The 21,630-nt window shown below is 39.7% G+C and overlaps 1 long non-coding RNA gene across 13 annotated transcripts in view; it reads left to right on the top strand.

Moving 5' to 3' along the window:
* Nucleotides 1–21,630, top strand: part of LOC115280780 — a 116,852-nt gene that overhangs the window by 77,755 nt on the left and 17,467 nt on the right. For 10 of the 13 annotated variants that reach the window (XR_003903930.1, XR_003903929.1, XR_003903932.1 and 7 more), the window contains 2 exons: nucleotides 11,743–11,817; nucleotides 16,337–16,415. This is a non-coding gene — a long non-coding RNA (uncharacterized LOC115280780). Of the gene's footprint in view, nucleotides 1–11,742; nucleotides 11,818–12,073; nucleotides 12,176–16,336; nucleotides 16,416–21,630 lie in introns of all 13 variants that reach the window. The other 3 variants (XR_003903934.1, XR_003903935.1, XR_003903925.1) reach the window with 3 other exon arrangements.

Raw genomic sequence — 21,630 nt, 5'->3', positions numbered from 1 at the left:
CCTGCAGCAAGTAGGAAATTAATACATATTAATGTATTAATTTTTTTCTCACTCGCTGATTTCTTTGGGCTGTTTGCATGAAATTGGAAAGGAGGCATCATTTTTCCCATCTTTATCTCTCTCCCCGAGACAGACATCTGAATTGTGCTTTGTCAGGAGAAATACTATTTAGGGGTTTGAGTCTTCATAGAGGAGGGAAACGTAACCCAGTTCACTTGTATTGTTTTGTTTGTTTGTTTGCTTATTTTTATCCTGGATGCTGTGGCTATTAGTTTCCCACCTAAAAGCACATTCTTTCTGAACTACTTAATATCAGAATCCCAATTTTGGGCAGAGCACTTTGCCTTCTTGGAGAAAAAAACAGGGCAGCCAAATGCTGCCATGCACTTGTGTTCTGGCCCAAGAGATATATACAAGAATGGTGTAGACCGATTCATACTTCAAGAGAGTCAACTTAGCTAGGGATGCCTCCAGTTTGCTCTTCTTGCCTGTCCTCCTCCTTCAGCTTGAACCTGTCCTTGCCAGCTGCAGCATCAGTACCAATCCTGCGTCATAAAGTAGCCTTGAAGACATGATAAAGCAGGAAGATAGGATCCTGGGTCTCTGTGGCCCCACAGAAAGGAGTCACCATGCCATTTTGACTTCTCAGTCTTATACTTCTTTCACTTGATAGAGAAATGAGGCTGTATCTTGGGATCAGCCACTGCTATTGATTTTCCCTCTTGTTTGTAGCCAACTCTAATGCTAACCAAGAAGCCCAGTGTATGTGAGGATGTGGGTGTTCCAGGGAGAAGAGTGTTGGAAACAAAGTTCCTGATCCACTTTCCCCAAAAGGAGTCAGTCAGGTTTTCTCATAGGAGGTGGCACAGGTGGGAGTGTAGTGGCAGGATAGTTCTATCATAGAGCAAAACAATCTGGGAGAGACAAACAACTCCTGCATTTATCGAGAATTGTCACAGGGTGTGGAGATCACTGTGGATGCCATCAGTGTAGAGATCTGGAGCAGTTACTCTAGCTTGAGTTGAGGAAAGGGAGTCCAGAAAGGCCTTGCCAGGAAGGTGTCTCTGCTCGGTATGGCAGGATAATGGGCTTCGGCCACAGTGAAGGAAGGACCTGCATTCCAAGGTCTGCAGCCCTGACTGACATGCCCCATACCCCGTGGCTGAGTGCCGTGTCATCACTAATAACTTCTCCCCAGTCTTGATGTTTGTTCACATCTGCCACAATTTAAATCTGGCTCAAAGGCCACTCAAAATCCCAGCCACTCAGTCAGCGTTGGATACAGACAAGTAAACACTTGGGGAAATCTGCATGTGGTAATTACCAGTTTAATCTCAACAGCCTTGTGATTTGGGAAGCACTCTTCCATGTAACTGTCAAATTAGCTGGAGAATTTCTCCCAGAGATCCCATGGTGAGGAGGGGCAAATGCTTAGGGCATAGTGACCAGGAAGAGGCTCCAAGTGCCCTCCCAAGATGGAGCCCAGCCCTCAGGAGGCAGAGAGAGTTTGAACCTCATTGCCAACAGGGCCCTGAGAGGTGCAATAATGTGTTCAGTAGGTAATCAGGCAAGATTGATCCGCTCTTTAGGACATAAAAGATACATAATTTTTACTGCTTATCTTTAGGAATGAACAGAAACATGAGAGGAAGAAAGAGTTGAGGTTGACATTTATTGAGCACCTACTATATGGCAGACTATTATTTTACGCATTTAATATATATAGTCTTATTGAATCATGACCTTAACACTTTAAAGGATATATTGGAACCCACATTATGTAAATGAGAATTAAAATTACAAAGGGATTATGAGAATCCACGATTACGTAAGCTTGCCCAGGGGTCACACAGGCAATCAAGGATTTAGGATTCCACTCCAGTCTACCTGCCTCCTCCACCCAAACCCCACACTGTCCTCTCACACCAAAGCACATTCCATACCAGGCTCCAATTCTAACTGACTCCATGAGGCAGAGAGACCACAATTTTATGAGTGAAGACAGGATGGAGGGGAGGCTACTAATGATGATGCGCTAGCTATGTTTCTTGGTGCTCCTGTACCAGGAGCTGTAGCGATTTTCCCTGGTGGAGAGCAGCTACCTGAGAAGGTATATTTACTGGACATGTTTTATATTCCCTTCCCAAAGGAGCAAATGTAGCTTCTGGTCTCTAGGAGAAATAATTATGTGTGTTTGCTGTTTGTCCTCTGCCCAAGAACGTTTGCCAAGCTGTTTGCTAATTACCCCGGAAACAACGGGTCCTCAACAGAAACTAAAATGTAATCTATTACCTAGGTACCTTTTCATTCTGGGTTAGAGAAGAAAAGAGAAACACACCGTATATTTTCAGTTAATGGGCAACCAAACAGATGACTTGGCAGAGAGCAGGAGAAAGGACAAAAAATACTCTCTCTCTGCCACAGGAAATATATAAACCAAAACAAAACTCAATATCACTGTCGGATGCTCCTGGGTGCTCCCCTGAAGGGACAGACTCACACTCCAGGTTGGCTGTTATAAACTTGAAAGCTTTCTTTCCTTTGCCCCTAAATTATCCAGAGCTATTTCATCTCTCTTCCTCAGAAGAATCTTGACAACCCCTTTGGCACCTGGGAGATGGCCAGGTACAGCAGGAAGAACACGGAATTTCAAATCATTAGACCAGAGATTAGATCTGGCCCCGCCACTTACTACCTGTGTAACCTCAGGCGAGTCATCCTTAGGAGTCTTACAAGACTATTGAGAGGAGCAAACAAGAAATATGTATGTGTAAGCATTTTGCAAACTCACAGGCAATCTATAATTTAAAAGGAAAAAAGGAAACATCGATGGGTCACATCATTAAGATATAGAAAGTAGAAGTCACAGTCACAGGAGAATGTTAATGATAAATAGAATCACATTCCTCATTCACTGAGCATCTGCTGATTGCCAGGTATCACCTCCTTCCAGGGAGGTACTATTTGTATGCCCATTTCACAGATGAAGAGGCTGCCATTCAGATACGGTGATTTACTCATGGTTACAGAGCTGGTAAATGGCAGTTTGGATTCAGATACTAGTTAGCCTGCCCCCGAGGCCCAAGTACCTTTCCAGGTTACCACATTAGCATTTTCATCAAAATTCAAATAAAAACTCAATGTCAGCGGACAGCAGTGACATATAAAACAAATACAGCTGGATGCCATTGGCAATGCTGAACAGCTGGCTCATCTCCTGACTGGCACAACACCCTGACGGAGATTGGGACTGAATGCTCTCAATCTGTCTGTCTTGTATCCCAATGCCACACTTTGGAGTGAAGTCACCTCTGCTCAGTGGACACAGGAGGAAAATAACAAGCATGTTGGAGAAAGAAGGCAACTTGTGATTGAATTCTGAACTGTTTTTCTTTCCATATTCTCTGCAAGTTGCTCTATTAAAATTCTCAGGTGTAAAATCAATTCGTTTTATACAGAGACAAAATGAGTGCATGTGAAAATTGGTGACTTCTGAGTCACATCTGTGGACTGGTTATTGTATTGTGCCAATATCAGTTTCCTGCTGTTGACAGCGCACAGTGGTTCTGTAACATGCCACCATTGGGGAGGGTCTGGGGGATGTGTACATGGGGTCTCTCTGTACTGTTTTTGGAACCTAACATATACTCTTTCATTTCATGTTACTTTCTCCCCCTGTTCTTCTTTATTTTAAAAGTCTATTTAAAATAGAGTTCCAGCAGGGGAGGGGCAGAGATAGAGGGAGACACAGAATCCAAAGCAGGCTCCAGGCCTGACATGGGGACTCAAACACATAAACCATGAGATCATGACCTGAGCCTAAGTCAGATGCTTAACTGACTGAGCCACCCAGGTGTCCTTTCCCCCTGGTTCAAATCTGAGTACCCAAGCCCCTTCACTACTCTTATAATACCTGATACTTACCTTGATCCTGACACTTAAAGCCTGCTCAGATTTCTTCCATTATCTTTTATATCTTATTGCTAGACTCTGAACTCATAGAAGGCAGGGATATTTCCTTTATGCACTATCTCAGGTAACTGTATGGAGTCTGGTCCATAAATTTTTGCTGAATATATAGAAGAATAGATGAGTAAGCTATAATAAATATAGTTAGCTTGCTAGTAAGAAACCTGTGGATAACTCACCAGGGAGACACAGGATAATGTTGCTATAGTTTCAGGGGTTGCCACATGATGGCCAGGCTGTTCCCAGAGGCCCCCTTCTGCAGGTCGTTTCACTTACCTGGTATGTCAGGTGCATAATGGGAAGTACAAATGGTAGGAACTGAAAGTAAGTAAAAAGCCTTTCTCACACACATAGTTCCACCAGAGATTTCTGCAGCAATTTTCGAAGTGAAATAGAAGGGGAAAATTGATGAGATAAAATATAAAATCAGAGGGAAAAAAAAACTTTTCTTTTGTATCATATGGACTCTTGCAGTTACTATTATTGGGAAATGAATGTTCCTATTTTCTTGGAAGAGTCATATGGCACTGGGCATGTCACCAGGGTGCAATTTGATCAGCGTTAAGTGATGCTATAGACTTGGGGTTCAGAATGGAATTTTAACAGAAACAATAAAACAGTTGTGATGGATCTTTTCTAACTTTATGAGGTGAAATATTGGTCCTGGAGTTGAAAATGTGACTCCTGGCTTATCAGTGCACAGTTATGCAGATGCCTAGTGATCAAAATGGGCTCCAGACCAGTTGATGAGTCTCAGGTACATTCTACACCATACTTTTACTGCTTTTCAGACTTATTTGACTTACCTTTCTTTCTTTCACGTATTAACTTTAAAATCATAACATTATTGGTTTAGCGGGCAGAAAGTTTGATGTAGTTGTCATTGTCCATATATATTAAAAGTTGCAGAATGAGGTGGGCACCTGATTGGCTCAGTCGGTTAAGCATCTGACGCTTGATGTTGGCTCAGGTCATGGTTTCGTGGTCCATGAGTTCAAGCCCTGCATCAGGCTTTGCACTGACAGTGTGCAGCCTGCTTGGGATTCTGTCTCCCAATCTCTGCCCCTCCACTGCTTGCTCCCTATCTCTCTCTCTCAAAATAGATAAACATTAAAAAGTTTGTTTAAAATGTGCAGAATGAGGATCAGTAGCTGAGGAGATCCCCACTGCAATAATGCTACAATCTTTCAAGAAAGGTATCACCAGCTGCCTTGTTATGGGAAAGACCAGATATCAATAGGTTTGAATTGAATAGTGAACCTGAAACGTTTTACTTTGAATGTGAGGAAGTTTTAGTACCTTAATCAATTAATTTCACTTAAAAAATAAATGCATATGCGGCAAAATCTTGTGTCTAAATAAGGCTAAAGGAGCTCTTGTGATGAGTTTTTTTTAAAACTCTGATAAGAAATTACTGCGTCATAGTTTAATAAGAAGCAATTTTTCTTTTTAGTTGTATATGTAATAATGATACACCTTAAAACTGACAGTTCCTGGATACAATGAAATAAATTGTGTTCTGGGTACAAGTGTCAGAATTCAAGTTCATAAAACATATTCCCAAATCAATTATGTAAAACTGATTAGAAGAGTAACCTAAAACCAGTTTCTGCAAACAATTACTGTCAGTATCTAATATTTAGAAAGAGAAAAGTTTTTGAGGTTTCATTTCATTGAAAATAGAAATTCAAAAAGGCTTCAAGCCTGCTTGGGATTCTTTGCCTCCCTCTCTTTGCCCCTCCCCAGCTTGCTCTCTCTTTCTCACTCTCCATCTCTCTCAAAAAAGAAAGAAACATTTTTATAAATTCAAAAGTAAAAGAGCACCAAAACAAAGTTCTTCACTGTACAGATGAAGCAATTGTCACAAGGTTGATTCTGATGTTTAAGTCACTCACAAGGTTATTCTCAATCTAAGACTGCTTACACACCAGAATCACGAAAGAAAAATATACATCCAAAAATAGCTTAAATATCAGGTGGATGATGGATCATCAAAAGACCTCAGTCCACTTCAACATCCATTGTGTCTTGTTGTTGGTAGATTACCTAGAGGATCTCATGTAAGTGAACACTCACAAACCCTGTTGCCCAATATGAGGAAACTGAAGCCTAAAGGTTACAGTGCTTTGTCCAGGGTCACATGGCTAATAGGAGCAGTGGGAACCAAATCAGGTTCTGTGATATCTGCATATCTCTCTCTCTGTCATGGGACACTGCCTCAAGATACAACCATGGAAGAAAATTTGCACTCTTCTGCAAAAGACACATTCAAGGGAAAGAACAAATCTGAAGATACGCAGTTAAGTGCTTCATAGAGGTCTGGACCCCCGAGATCTATCCCTCTATACCTTTGCTTGTAGCTAGAATGGTCCCCTTCCTCTATCTACCACAACATTTTCCATGGTTAACTCCTACTCATGAATTAAGCTTCAACACAAGCATCAGTTCTTAAAGAACTCTTAATACCTGTTACTAGCTTCTTACTCTCTGCTCCCCTAGACCCCATGTTTCCCTTTATCATTGCATTTATATCATTACATATCAATATCAAATAGGCCATTAGATACTGAGCTCCCCGAGGACAGGTAACAGTCTTTTCATCTTTAGATCCCCAAGGCTAGCCCTGATACAAGACTGTTGATGAGTGAATCCATGCCTCATGTGGATTGTTGAAGTTTACTTGTCCTCTCTGTAAGTATATACCTGTTGCTTCTCTACACTAGTAATCACCACCGAAATATTTTAAGTGGTGGGGCATATGAGGAAACAAAGCAGTCTAGATCCTTTTATCAAAAATTGGATCATTAATTCCCCCAAACACATAGTAGAAACAAAGTTGGGGACAGTCGGTGGGAGGTGCTGCAAATCTGCATCCATGTGTCATACGGCTTAGAGAAAAAAGAAGTCAGGATTTGGTAAACCATTCCATGTTCTTTTTCTAAGATGTCGCTTTCCTCTGTTGTTCGGTCAGTGCCTGTACTTCTGTGCATCGCTCTCTTTCTTATAGAATGGTTTAGGACGGCAGCGTCGAGACAAACTGAAGAGAAGTTAAGGCATGTCTAGGAATTGGTGAATGAATGGATAAGGATGGGCTCAGGAATCTAGGATCTTCTCACACTCCTCCCCTGCTCCTTTCCAGTTTTCCCTGGTAGCCCAAGATGTCTTTTAAAAACAATCCCTCAGGAAACCTGTGTGGCTCAGTAGGTCAAGTGTCTAACTCTTGGTTTCGGCTCAGGTTATGTCTCACTCTTCATGGGCTCTGAGCTGTCAGCACAGAGTCTGCTTGAGATTCTCTCTCTCCTCTCTCTCTCTCTCTCTGCCCTTCCCCACTCAATCTGTCTCTCTCAAACATAAATAAACTTAAACAAAATAAAAATAAAGGGGTGCCTGGGTGACTCACTCGATTAAGCATCCTCAGGTCATGATCTCATGGTTCGTGGGTTCAAGCCCCACTTCGGACTCTGTGCTGACAGCTTGGAACCTGGAGCCTGCTTCAGATTCTGTGTCTCTCTCTCTCTGTTCCTCTCCCTCCCCACTCACCCTGTCTCTGTCTCTTTAAAAAATAAGGAAACATTAAAAAAGTAAAAAATTAATAAATAAAAAATAAATACAAATCCCTCAACATGTCACTCCGACTTATTAGAACTTAGAATAAACATCCCACCAGAGAGCACCTACCAGGCCTTGCAGTACTGGCCCCAGCCTGTTGCTCTGGCTTCTTCCCCACAACTCTCCTCTTCTCTCACTACACAGCAGCTGCAGCTGCTCTCTCCCCTCCCTGAATATGCCTACAACTTCCTGACCCACATTCCTCTTTCTGGAGCTCTTTACCCTTCTCTCTTCATCTGGCCAGCTTCTCCTCCTCCTTCAAATCACTGCTAAATATCACTTCCTCCAGGAAGTCCAGCCCGATCCCATAGGCCTAAGTGGGATCTGTTATCTGTTCTTGTTGCATCCCATAGTTCTCTACGGGAGCACCTATTACAGATGAGATTAAATCATTGTGAGAGTAATAATTAGTTGGATAACTGTCTCCCCATTTGGCCACCCACTAGGGGCAGAGACTGCCTGTCTTTTTCACTACTCCCTCCTCATCACTGGACTCGGTGCCACTAATCTTCAATACTATTTGTTGGGAAAAAAGTATATTTGTTGGACAAAAGAAAAGGAATAAGTGAATGAATGAGTAAATAATGATTCCTTTGGGGATTAAACGGGGACCATGTAGTACAAGATAACGTGCTCCTCCTTCTCCCCCTTCCCATTCCATGAACCATTTTCCCACCCTGCAGCTGCCTTCTCAAAGGATCTCAGAATCTCTGCTCTTTAAATCCTGAAAGCTTGCTGCTGGCAACACCCACAGACGCTCTCTGCAAACACACACAACTCACTCTGAGTAATCGTATTGATTCGGAATTAACGGCCATTCAGATACCTCATTGAAGATGCCATCTGGGATGTTACTGCTCTTCAGAGGTAGATCATGTTCTGAGAAAATCTGTCCAAATGTAGAAATAACTCATCAAAATGGCCATTGCAGAACCTAGTCGCGCTTCAAAGAAAAGCAGAGTCTGATGGTGCAGGTTTCTCTCCCCCTAAGTAAGATGCAGACGGAGGAAGGGCTGTTTCTTTCCTCTGTTTTGAAGAGTCAAGAGAAATGGAAAGTTGAGACGTGTGCAGAAAATGGTCTTGGACTCCTTTGCTCATTCGGAGACATCTCTCTGAAAAGAAACGTTTCTCAAGATTATCGCTGATCTTGAGGGTATGTGTTTAGGCAGAACTCTGTTTCAGTTCTTTCCTGACCACTTTACTGTAGAGTTTGCCTATTTTCCTGGTATAAGTACTCTCACCATCATCTGATTCAAGCAACAACGGTTCAACAGCTAGCTCCCAAAATTTCTGAATGTATAACAGTTAAATGTTTCAAGCCAATACAAGCCAGCTTCAAAAATCCACAGGAGGAACATGATCATATCCTACCTGCCCTCCTTCTCGGGTGGTGCCAAGCCTTGATTGTGCCTGCAGAAAACCGAAATACAGACATCTCAGTAGGTGCCTGCCTCCTCCACCGTTCCTGGGGAGCACATGGTGGTATCCCAGGTGCTCCGGGCTTCTGAATCATCTCTTACCTCTCCACTGAAGACCCACCCTCCGTGGGCGGCACACCATTGTCATACCTGGGAAATCCAGTATTATGCAGCAGGCATTTTTGAATTGAATATAACGTTTGAAAAGGATTATCCTGGGCAGAGCCATCAATTGCTGTGTACTCATTGAACTCAAAACAATACAAGATTGATTACTTTTGTAGTTTATGCAAATTACAAATGGCATTGGTATTATTAAACCCTTACTGTTTGACTTCTCCTCCAAGTGCCTCACAATTATTGTTTTTAAATCAAGAAGCTGGATTTTTTCTTTTTTCTTTTTTTTACAAACTCAAGTTATATATGTATGTATAGCCTCCTTCAAAATACAAAGTGAAGAAACAAATCACATCTACAGTATACTAATTAATCTTAAATGCTTATTTTAAAAAGCACTTTGTGAAAATGACCTCAGTCCTCTAAGGTTTCTGACCTCCCTCATGGTACCTATAATAAAATGTCATGCCCTTGTTGGGGGTGGGAGGTGGGTTCTTTTGATTCTAATTGAAGGTTTTACCTTTTCCCAGTACTGAGTTTGGCCAAGTGGATTTATCATCTTCACTTCCAACATATCATGGGTATGAGCATTAATTTACCTAAGTGTCTTTCTTACACACAAACACTCTTCAAGGAGATTGAGCTATAGGACTTTGGACACAGATAGGGGTTTGAGAGAAAATAATTCTGTAACATGGCGGAGGAGTGGGTGTTCAAATATTGGCATAGCACTTACTGAATACCTACACAAGATTCCGAGCATTACATAAATTATCACACTTTATTATCACAACATTTTAAGAAGACATATATTATTTATGTCTTCATAAATAAAAATTTTAAAAATACAAAAACAAATGTTGAGCAGTTAAGGAAACTTTTCCAAAGAGGTACATCTGAAACTGGACAAGGCAGGATCGGAAACTGGGTCCTTCTAGATGCAAAAACCTTTGCTCTCTGTGTGGCAACAGTCTGCCTTATAAATCCATGCCCCAAGGGATGTCTGAAAGCTTGTCTCATTCCTTCCATCTATTTCAAGTCAAAAGCAAAGGCACCTTCTGTTTCCACCTTGTCTAAAACTTGAACTTGAGATGATGTCATGGGATAGTCAAATTAAATCAGTACAGATTTATCAAGGTCTTACTTCATTGGAAATGCTGTGCTGGGTGTAAAATAACTGCAGAGTCCTTCCCAGTGGGAAAGTTGACTCTTCTGCACAGAGAGATGTCGAGTATGTTGAGACAGAACCTGATTACAGCCAGACCTGAGCTCTTCCCTCATCCCTTGAGCCCTGCTTGCTCTGCTCACATCAGAACCTTCTCGTTCTCCCCTCCTTTTTCTCCCCTCAGTTTCCAAGCCACCTAGAGGCTCCCTATGCCCTAGCTCTATATCCATATATACGCCAACCCCAGACAGCCATAACCACTGCCATTACCCCTGCACTTGGTTGTATGATCTCTTTCCTGGACTATTTAAACAACGTAAAGCTGACATCCTTCTTTGTTGCATACTATGCTTGTACACCCAGATTAATCTTGTGTTTATAAATTCAGGCTTTATCATGATACTCCCTGTCTTCAAATGATTTACAAAAATATGTAATTAATATTTTCTCAAAAAAGAATCTTGCTTACAAGCTTAGGAAACAAAACAGATGAGAGCTGATCATCTTTAGTTTAGACTTGAGAAATGGGGGGCCCTTGCTCCTTGGATTCTCTTCCTTAGGCCCCAGAGCACATCCAAGGCAGCACCTCCAAGGCATCTCCATGAAACACTTAAATACATTGCAGTTTGAGATCACTGGCCTGAGAAAAATATCCCAGCTCGTTAGCACAATATTCAAGGCCCTTCGTTCCTTCTGTATGGCTTAAGAGCCACCCCATAGGGTTGCTGTATGATTCAAAGTCAATACACTCAAGGATGTAGAGCACCTCCAGTACATAGTAAGTGTTCACTTAATAGAGTTTGCTTTACTTGTTTCCAATCCTTCACCCATTTCTGAACCCTAAGCTACAGGTTACATAAGCTTCTATGCCTGGTGTTTTCCATCCTCATTTGTCTATCTCTAGCCATGCCCTCAAAATGATTTCTTCAACCTCAAATCTCTTTGCCATCTCATTTCTGCATGTGCAACCAGGCCCCTCTCCTGAAGGGCCCATGACCTCCTGGATTATTATTTCAGCCAAGACCATCCCTCCTACCTCTGAACATTTGTAGACTTGTACATGAGCCTTTCCCAGAATGTGGTTTCATCATTAACTGTGTTATTCTATCCCATTTCTCTCACCCTTAAGGGCATGCTGAATCTAAGCCATTTTTTTCCCTTGCCTCTATCCTATGTACCATGGTAGGTTCCTAGTAAATGTTAATGAATAAGTTACAACTCATTCCATCTTTTGAAATGATGATGTGATGCCACCACTTTGGCATTGTCTGCTGCTGAGTTAATCAAGGATACCTATGCCTGTGAGATACCCTGAAATGTTATTTGAAAGCTAAAATGTCATGAAAGGTGAACAAGCCTGCTTCTCAAAATATTTTTGATTGAACCATACAGTGCTTGCATGTCAGCCTCATTTTATTCCAGGATATATTTCATTCCTGTTGTTGACCTGGAGTTTTTCTCCAGCAGGCACTGACCGTCATGCTGCTCTGGCCCCAGCCAGGGGGTCACGACTCTACTGAATGAGGAATCCCAGGCAAGGTAAGCTGCCCATAGCTCTGAGACTGTTTCTGTGGACCTCCCCCTCCTCAGCTCTGCCCAGGTTGGACTACTTGGCTCTCACACCTGGATTACTGGGGGCACCCTTCTGAGCTAACCCTGCCTCAGATCTTCTCTTCTTGGCCATCCTTCAAGCCCCATGAATGGGGTTTTATAAAACAGGGATGTGACCACATTCTTTATTTTATCTTTTCTTAAAAGCCATCATTATCCACATTTCCCAAAATTTGATCCACAGAATTATCAGAAGCACTTGGAGAGCTTGGTAAAACGCTGACTTCAGAGCTCTGTCCTGGACCCAGTAAGTCATGGCAGACTGCATCTTTCAATAGCTTCAAAGGTGATTTCTGTACACACAAAAATTTAAGCAACCACAACTTACATGTAAGCCAGTTGTCCATATCAGCGTCCTCTGGAAGCAGCACTGTGTTTATCATCTTGGTCCCAGTGAACCTCCTCATTTCCCCACAGGCACATGCTTGCCCTATGAAACACTTTTGCTTCCCTGCTGCTGCCTAGAAGATGTCATTGCTTCTAGAAAACTTATTAGTTTCTTATAGGCATGTTCAGTTTCCCCCACTCAGGGTGCCTTACCTTACCTCATAAAGCACTGTTCTGTGAATGTTGATTTACATGCTTTTCCTCCAACCCCCATAAGTCACTCCCCATAAGTCCACCATAAGTTGGAACCATGTGTGGGTTTTAGAGTCAGTATAATACTGTGGTTTTTGAGCCATAGACTCATGTAGTATGCTTCCTCTTCATGGCTTTCTCACTGAGTGACAGAAAATGTATCCATGTACCTCCCTGGGCCTTGGTTTTATCATCTAAAATAACTACATCACTAATCACCACCTAACTTCCCTTTGTTGGAATTAAATGTGATAATGCATCTAAAGGGCTTAGAAGGGTACTCAACAAATACTAGCCACACTTTTGCTGTTATCAGTATTATCATTCCTTTATCTTGTCATCTCAAGGGTGAAACAAAATGTCTGCCATAAAGGGATGCTAAATCACTGTAGACCTTACCTCCTTGTAATGCTCTTGGGATAAGGTCTATATCCTTGGTAGAAAAAAATAATAAAGTATCATTAGTTTTCTTTTCTCCCTCCTACTTGGTATAAGATAAATGTCCAGACTTTGCTAGCTCGTAAACCAGAACTAAATTCCATATGAGGTTCCTGCGATTGCTGGTGGTCTGTCACGGCACAGGAAGGAGACGGCTGCAGGAGACACAGCAGTACATCGTGTCTCAGCCATGAAAAAGATTGCTCTGAATGGTCTACTGCATGCCAGACACCAGGATCAAATGTAGAAGACTTTAGTGGATACTGTGGGTGAGAGGAGCTAAGATTACAACCATTTACATTGCTGAGCATCCTTCTAAGCTCTTTATTTGGTCAAGAAACATTTATTAAGCACCTGCTGTGGTGATACAAAAAAAATGTTATACTAATGATTAGTCAAAAATCCCTGTACTTGGGGAGTTGATATTCCCTTAGGGAGAAAGAGTAAATAAAAATTACAATAAGCAGGGTGCCTGGGGGGCTCAGTTGGTTGAGCTTTTGACTCTTGATTTAGGCTCAGGTCATGATCCCGGGGTTGTGGGGCTGAGCCCTGTAGTGGGCTCTGTACTGAGCATGGAGCCTGCTTAAGATTCTCTCTGTCTCTCCCTCCACTTCTCTCCCACCCATTCTCTCTCTAAAATATAATTTAAAAAAACAATAAAAAGCATAAAAACTTATAGATTATGATATGTGCTAAAGAGAAAAAAGAAATGGAGCACAATAAGGGGGGTGTTTTGTATTACCTCAGTAGCCCATCATTGAATAGACAGATGCTATACTGTTCTTAACTGAAAAACCTGAAGCACAGAGAGGGAGAATAATTTGCCCTACTAGCAAAGAATCAATTCAGAATCTGAACTCAGGCCATCTGACTTCAGGTTCCACACTGTCAACCGCAATGTTCACCCCACAACCAATGTCAGTGGTCCAGGCAGGAATGACACCTTGCCTTGTTTGTGGCTACCATGTGCAGTTGGACAGTGGGACAGCTGGCCTCCTACATAGCAGCTACCTGAGCACATCTGCTTTTCAGGGTCCAGGCCCTTGAATGCAGTGAGGACTAGAGAGATGAACATGATTTTCCTTCACTCCAGCCTAATGCCCTTACTTATTGGCTGTGGTCGTACCTTCAGCCTCCTTCCAGGAAGACTGACAATTACAATGTCCAATTCTTTCAGGAAAATCCAGTCCGTCTCTACAATTAAAATACATTAGAAAAGAATTGTGCAGCCTCAATACTTTATTTGCTATTAACTAACATCACATTTTGCATTTCAAAGAATTATATCTTTGATGAGTCATAACAAATCCCATACATTTGAGTTTTACTGCCTCTATGTCAATGATAAGAGGTAGCCTGTGCCTACACATCCTTGTAGCAATATTTCACATCTCTAGCAATAGATTGTCCAAAGAAGAGCATGCATAAATCTTAAGTAAACTGATAAATACGTAATGAAAGCATACTGTCTTCCCACAAAGCTATGTTATGGTCAGCTGCACAGCTTTGTAGAACTTACTGTCTGCCTAAATCACCTGAATTCAAGTGGGTCAAGGTTTCCATTTTCTTAAGGGACTTTGGGTAGGACTTTGTTTAATATTCTGGTGTCTAAGAGACCCTTTAAGTGATTTCCATGGAAAAAGAAACATTCTGCTACAATGATAAATGCAAAGTTCAATCTGAGAGAAAACAGTTTAAAGATTTGAAATGGCAATTTTCATGTTTCAAAAATCTTAGACACTGTCATATCCAGGACTCTCTGTGATAAGTGCTACAAGTAGGACATCCCGGAACTGCTGACATTGAGAAAATCTAAATGGCTGACCCATCTGTCGCTCCATGTCAGCACAGTGAGCTCTTCAGCTGTGGTGAAGCCCCTCGGAGCAATGCTGTGGAGTAGTTTTATTGCCGTACATCTCTTTCCACCCCCATTCGACTTGCACCCACTTCTCTGTGTCTGCTGCTGCTTATTCCCACCAGAGAAAGTTATCCTGATTCTCTTCTACTTCCTAAAAGTCTACTCAGGTCATCAGGGTATCTGGTTATCACCTCCTCTCTGAAGCCCTTCAGTGAAAGCTTTGCCCACCTCTGCATCTCCAAAATTGAGATGCCCTCAGATTGAGATGAGTGGTTCTCAAAGTTGCCGTGTGACTCTACCTTCTCCCTACTACTGTCATGTACACTTCCTGCACCTTCACTCTCTGCCCGTATTTTTTGAGCAGGAACTGCTTTTGACAGTACAGAACTGTAGAGATAGAACTGAGCCAGGTGGACTGATAACTGTTTCATGGAGCTCTTAATAGATTAATAAAGCACCCATATATTTCCCTTCTGTTTCACACACATGTGCATTATATGCACTCAGTATATACCTGATGATTGACCCACTTGTTGATTGATTAATTAATGTTTCTCCTTACTCAAAAGCTGTGATCCTGTGGTATACCAAGCAGTGTGCTAAGCACTGCAATTTCTGTGTGGGCATAAAAGAAACAGTGTCCATGCTCATGACACTTTGAAACAAGGTATCTATGTAAAACTTAGGCTTAAGTCATTAATTTTTAAAGACATATGGCTTATATAAAGACTTCTAAACAAATACATCTTTTCACCAAGAGTATTCATACTAACTTAACATCCAACTAACTGCTTCTATTTCAAATATGTTATTTAATCCACACAATTGTATGTGATTGTTACAACTCTGTAGGTAAAAAACACTGATGTTCAGAGAGATTAAGTGACTTCAGCCTGTGCATGAATGGTAGAGCTGGCTCCCCTAAGTCCAAACTCTAAACACTGTCCCCAAACATCTGGGAATGGTTCTCTTATTTTTGAGAATTAGAACTGTGCCACTATCCTTTACACAAACAAATAATACAGAGACGAAGTTGAGATTATCATGCAGACTATTAAGTATTATGGAAAAGTAAATGATCAATAGTGTTAGTTATGCCAAGAAGCAGGGTTTTCAATATGAAAGAAAGAACATGAAGACATAAGACTGATGGGGTCAAGTAAAAACCTTGCAGTCAAAATGAGATTTATTTTTATTTTTATCCCCTCAAAAATTATACCTCGGATCTGGCCTTTGAAAAGATATAGAAATATGGGGGAGCACTCAGTTTTAATGTTCAAAATATTTTTATTCGTTTAATCTATGTCCAAAGACTTTGTAAAATGTTGCATAGAGTAATTTGTTAGAGAATAGATGGAGACAGAATTTCTGTCAATAATTAAGTAACTCAGTTACTGTTTACAAAATACTTTGAGTAATGTGGAAGGAAACTTTACAACATAATGGAGTATCCTCAACTTAAATCTTCATTATACAATAATACTAAGATCATACTTCCAAGATCCTTATAGAATCATGATAAGGTAATCCAAGTAGTTTTTCTTACAAACAAAAGAGATCTGTCTCTTACAGGCTAATTATGCACTATTCCAGTAAAAGATCCAGGACTTCTCCAGGCTCTGCCTCCACGCCATAAATAAGAGCATCAATAGTAAGTAATCCTTGTATTCTTGCTTCAGCCAAAAGAACATCTAGTTATTAGTTGTGGCTCGGTTTGGTTTTTCCTTGGATTTCTAACTCATTCCTGAGCAGAAGGGTGCATTGTATTTTACGTTAGCAATATTTCTTGTTTATTCTCATAACTCCACTTAATGAAAAATAGAACTTGGTCTGGATTCTTAGTGTCTCGTGGCTCTTTGTTGAGATGTAATGGATTTGAGACACAAATCCAGTGCAGTAGTGTGGGAAACCATCAATATATTTTAAAGTCAGCAGATATAGTGGAAAAAAATAATGAAAGGCTGAAGACTCAGTTTTGGGTTCTAGCTTCCTAACTTCTTATGAGTAAACTTTGGAAAATTACTTAACTGCATGGAGCCTTTGTTTCTTCAGCTATAAAATGGGCTAACCCTCATTGGATCTTTGGAAGGACTGAAATAAGATCAAGCTTGTAAAATATTTTGCATATGGTAGTACCCAATACACAGTATTTATTCCTTTATCTTCTGAGCTCAAATATTATAACTTTCTATTAGATTTTTGAAGAGGAATTCACCACATCTATGTATTTACTTACACACTAAATGTATATATGTATACATTAATACATTCATCTGTATATGTCTTATAAATGTAGATTTCTACTTTCTATGGAATTTAGAAGTCTATCTCTGTCAAATTTAATGCTCTTTAAAATTTGTCCCTTTCTGCCCTCTTATAACAGTTCAACCTATATAATATTCTTCTATAACTCACTTGAGCAAAACTTTGATGAATCATTGGTTGCCTTCCCTTTCACCTTCCCAGGCTCACCAAGGTCTTTCTCATAATTAATCCACTGCCAGAATCTTTGACAGACAAAGAGAGACAAACTTTCTCAAGAACAGATGGCTGTGTCCAATCTCAAATCCATATCCCTCCCAGTGTAAAAGGTGGTGATTCCTCCCCATGCACGGCCCTTCTGGACACCACCAGCATGAATACTTACTTTGATATAATGCCTCATTAAGAATATCTTCACTATGGACTTTGTTTAATGCTTTTTTCTTAGGGAAAGGATTCAGAGAGTTAAAACAAAATTCCTCTTTGCTATAGGCATCTTGGTGGAAAATGTTATGTTACATGAGAAAATGGGCCTGACTCTCTAGTTCCTCTTCACTCCCCATTTACTTAGTCTTTCTTTTTTTCCTCTTTATTTTTCCCTTTTATGCTCTATCTTTAAACATTTTTGAAATATTGTGATGTGCCAAGACCTTTGAAACACATGGGTATATAGACTATTTGTTTTTAAAAGGTTAATTGCCAAAAGTCAGTTTCCAGGTGTTTTAAATGTTAATGATTAAAAGACATGAAAAGAACGTGTAGACTGTAAATCACTATATTTTTTTATGATATCCAAGCAAAATCGTGGTTGGGGAATCATAAAATTTTGCTTTTTCTATTCCCATTGTCTTAGAAACACCTTACAAGTGGTTGAACACTCAAATTATGTTTGCAATAACTTATCTGGCTCCATGTGATGCAATAACCTCTATAAGAAACACTTTTCAAGGATTTAGGAAGACTATGTTGTAGCCTTTCAACACATTAATATGAAATCTATATTATAAAGTTGGCTAAGAAGTTGCAAATGCACATATAGATTTCTTTTTTAAAAGATAGTCACAAATCAAATGACAAATTAGAAAAAATTATTTGCACCTGAAATCACACAAGCAGGATTAACATCCCTTATAGAGAAACAATCTTCTTAAAAACAATTCTTTAGAAATATGGGCAAGAAATATAATGAGACAGTTCACACACAACAAAAAAAGAAAGAAAAAGAAATGCAAAGTTCCATAAATATGTGAAAAGATGCTTAACCTTGATCACAGAAATGCAAATTAAAACTACAGTGAGATACAATTTCTCACCTATCAGGTTGGCAGAGTTCCAGATGATAACATTGTCTATTGACAACTCTGGAGAAATAGGCATTCTTCTGCATTGTTGGAGGAAATGCAGCAGTGTGTGACTGGTATGGAAGAGAACTTGGCAGTGTCTAACAGAATTACTTAGCCATTTAACATTAACCCAGCAACTCCTCTCCTGAGTATCTGTCTCCACGATACACGGACAAAAATATAAACAGAAGAAATATACAAAAGACTAATTTTTAAAGCTTTTATTTATTTTGAGAGAGAACACACAAACAGGGGAGGGACAGAGGGAGAGGGAGAGAGAATCTCAAGCAGGCTCCACACTGGCACCACAGAGCCCGTTGTGCAGATGGAACTCACAGACTATGAGATCATGACATGAGCTGGAATTAAGAGTCAGGGACGTAACTGATGGAGCCACCCAGGTACCCTAAAAAAATGACCAATTTGTGCAGTATTATTTATAATACAAAAGGATAGGGGAGATCACCATAAAAGTTGAACTTTGAATACTAATATATATCTGTATAATCCAGGTGTAATCCCAGTATGAGAAATATAGGATATATAAAATGTACTTTAAAGTGAAAAGGCAAGGTGACAAAAAGATACATAGTATATAATAAAAGGAAGAGATACAAATATGTAGATATGACATAATTTGATATATTTTTTGAAAAAGCTACAGAATTGGATAAAAAGAGAAGAGACAGCAATAAATCTAAACTCTTTGGATTGAACACGCCTTACTGTATAGGCTTGACTCTTGAGGTCCTGAAGACTCTCATTATCTTAATAATTATAAAACAAAATTAACTCTTAGAAAGGCCTTTCTAAAAGTGATATGAAAAGTAAAACAAATTAATCTAATTTTGTACTAAATTTTTAACATTAGCACAGATAGGAGTAATTTCAGTAACTTTAAAACACGATTTAACCATACATCTCTAATAAGATATATGACGTTAACTCCAAGACATCTTCAGTTATTTTCAGTAATCCTATTTTGTGGTAATGTTGGTAACCATATTAAAAGACTGTTGCATATGGTGGGAAAATTAAGGATATAATGACACTGGGAACCAGGAGTTTCAACATGAAAGTAGGGAGATAAAGATGCACTATTAAAGAAATTAAGTAAAAACTTTGTAGTCCTAAATTAAAATTTATGGTGTATTTCACCTATAAAGTAATGTATATCTCAGTTCTATTATTTTCAAAGAAGTTGAAACAGTGATCAACTCAATGAGATCTTTAGGTAAACCGAGTGTGGTCTCTAGGTACAATTTCCATTAAAAAAAAAAAAAAACCAAAAAAACAAGAAAGGTTCTTGGTAATAGATGAAGTCCAAATCATCTTATCATACCACAAAACAAGGGAGCTCTCAAAGACTTCTAGTCACCCTGTCACAGCAAAAGAACTCAGGAGTCAAATTGACTCCACTAGTCAAAGGCACTAAGGATACTCACTGTAATGGAATGAACTACACCAAATACATTTAAATTCATCCTTGAGGTTGTAATTATATTTAAGACATACAACACTTTGGTTACTTTTAGATGATGCTAGGGAACCTATTGATTTATTCTTAATACTGGTAAATAAAGGAAAGAAATAAAGCCTTTCCTGTATAAACTGTATCTCAGGGTGATGAAGTAGTCTATAAGGAACAATTTTTCTTTGTAAAATATTCCCATTAATAAATGAATATGGAATGATATAGTGCTAGCAATTTTTACCTGTAGTGAAATAATATATCCAAGAAATGATCATGAGTGGTTGTCACATCACAGAAAAGGAGACAATCAAACATTAAGAATCTCACAAAGGATTACACGCTCCCTTGAAATTGTGTAGCAAAATATATATATAAAATAAATAAAAATCAAACTTGAATCTAATCAAGCTTCTGAATCTAACTTCCAACTTAGAGAAATGGAGAAAATGTTCAATGACATCATAGAGATATAATCAACAAAATCTAGAATGTGGGAAATTCTGTATGAACAAAAATTTTGTTTCTTCATCAAATAAATTGGAGAGTTGGTGAAAGAGAAATAGAAGGAGAAATCGGATAAGGAGTGGTGGAGAGAGAAAGAGAGAGAAAGAAGAGAAGAGATGGCGAGGGGGTTGATAGTGGTATTATGGTTGTGCTGAATCATAGTATTTACTTTTAGAGATACATAATAAGATATTTACACGTGAAATAAATTGTTGTCTGGAACCTGCTTCAAAGTTAACTAGGGTAGGGAAGGTGGATAGGGATATAAATGAGGTGAAGATTTCTGTGAGCTAATGTATTTTGAAACTAAGTGATGGATACGTGGGGGTTCATTATATTATTCCTCCTGCTCTTATATATGCTTGATCTTTTATTTAAAACATTTTATATTTTTATATCTTTTATTTAAAAACGTTTTATAAAAAAATAATCAAGACCACGTGGTAGCATTTATGAGTTTGAGAGTGACAGTTCTGCATTTAAACTGCCCTCAGTGAGCTCCTTCGTGGTTTTCAGGTTGAATTCCAAACCATTTAACATGGGATGCAGACTTTCCACAGCCAGGCCATTGCATGTACTCTCTGTTGCCTGGACCATCCTTCATATTTAGTTCTGCCTGGGGAAATTCTGCTTATCTTTCAAGACACAACACAAATGTAGCCATTTTCCTGACTGCATTTTCTACCCCTGATTCAGCAGAATTAATTACTCTCTCCTCTCTTCTTTTTGTCACACCCTGTACATTCAACAGTTATGTCTTCACTTGATTATTTTAATTATTTTTTAAGTTATTTCTTTTGAGAGAGAGAGAGAGAGAGAGCAACAGAGAGAAAGAGAGAGACAGAGAGAGCGAAAGAAAATTCCAAGCAGGCTCCCCACAGCCAGCACAGAGCTCTTCATGGGGCTCCATCCCACAAACGGTGAGATCATGACTTGAATGACCTGACCTGAAATCAAGAGTCAGACACTCAATTGATTGAGTTACTGAGGTGCCCCATCTCTTGATTATTCTAAAAACAATTTGTTTGTGTGCCTAATGTAAGGCAGACATAGCACCGCATACTAGAGATGCTGTAATGACCTAGTCCTTGCCTTTGTAACCTAGAGTCTTGATGGAAAATCACTTAAACCATGATGAGAGAGGTACCAGGACCTGGCTAAGGAAAAGTATGCTGGGAAAATCTCATCTACTATGGAGCAGGGAGATCCTCAGACCCTCTCACCCAGAACTGCCTTTATGTTTATATGTCTCTGAATCCTTCCCATACCACCTCGTAAACTTC

This window comes from Suricata suricatta, chromosome 16 (genome assembly GCF_006229205.1).
Source record: "Suricata suricatta isolate VVHF042 chromosome 16, meerkat_22Aug2017_6uvM2_HiC, whole genome shotgun sequence".
Classification (NCBI taxonomy): Eukaryota; Metazoa; Chordata; class Mammalia; order Carnivora; family Herpestidae; genus Suricata; species Suricata suricatta.
Note: the sequence above shows the minus strand (reverse complement) of the source record. Positions and strands in the feature narration are given on the sequence as shown.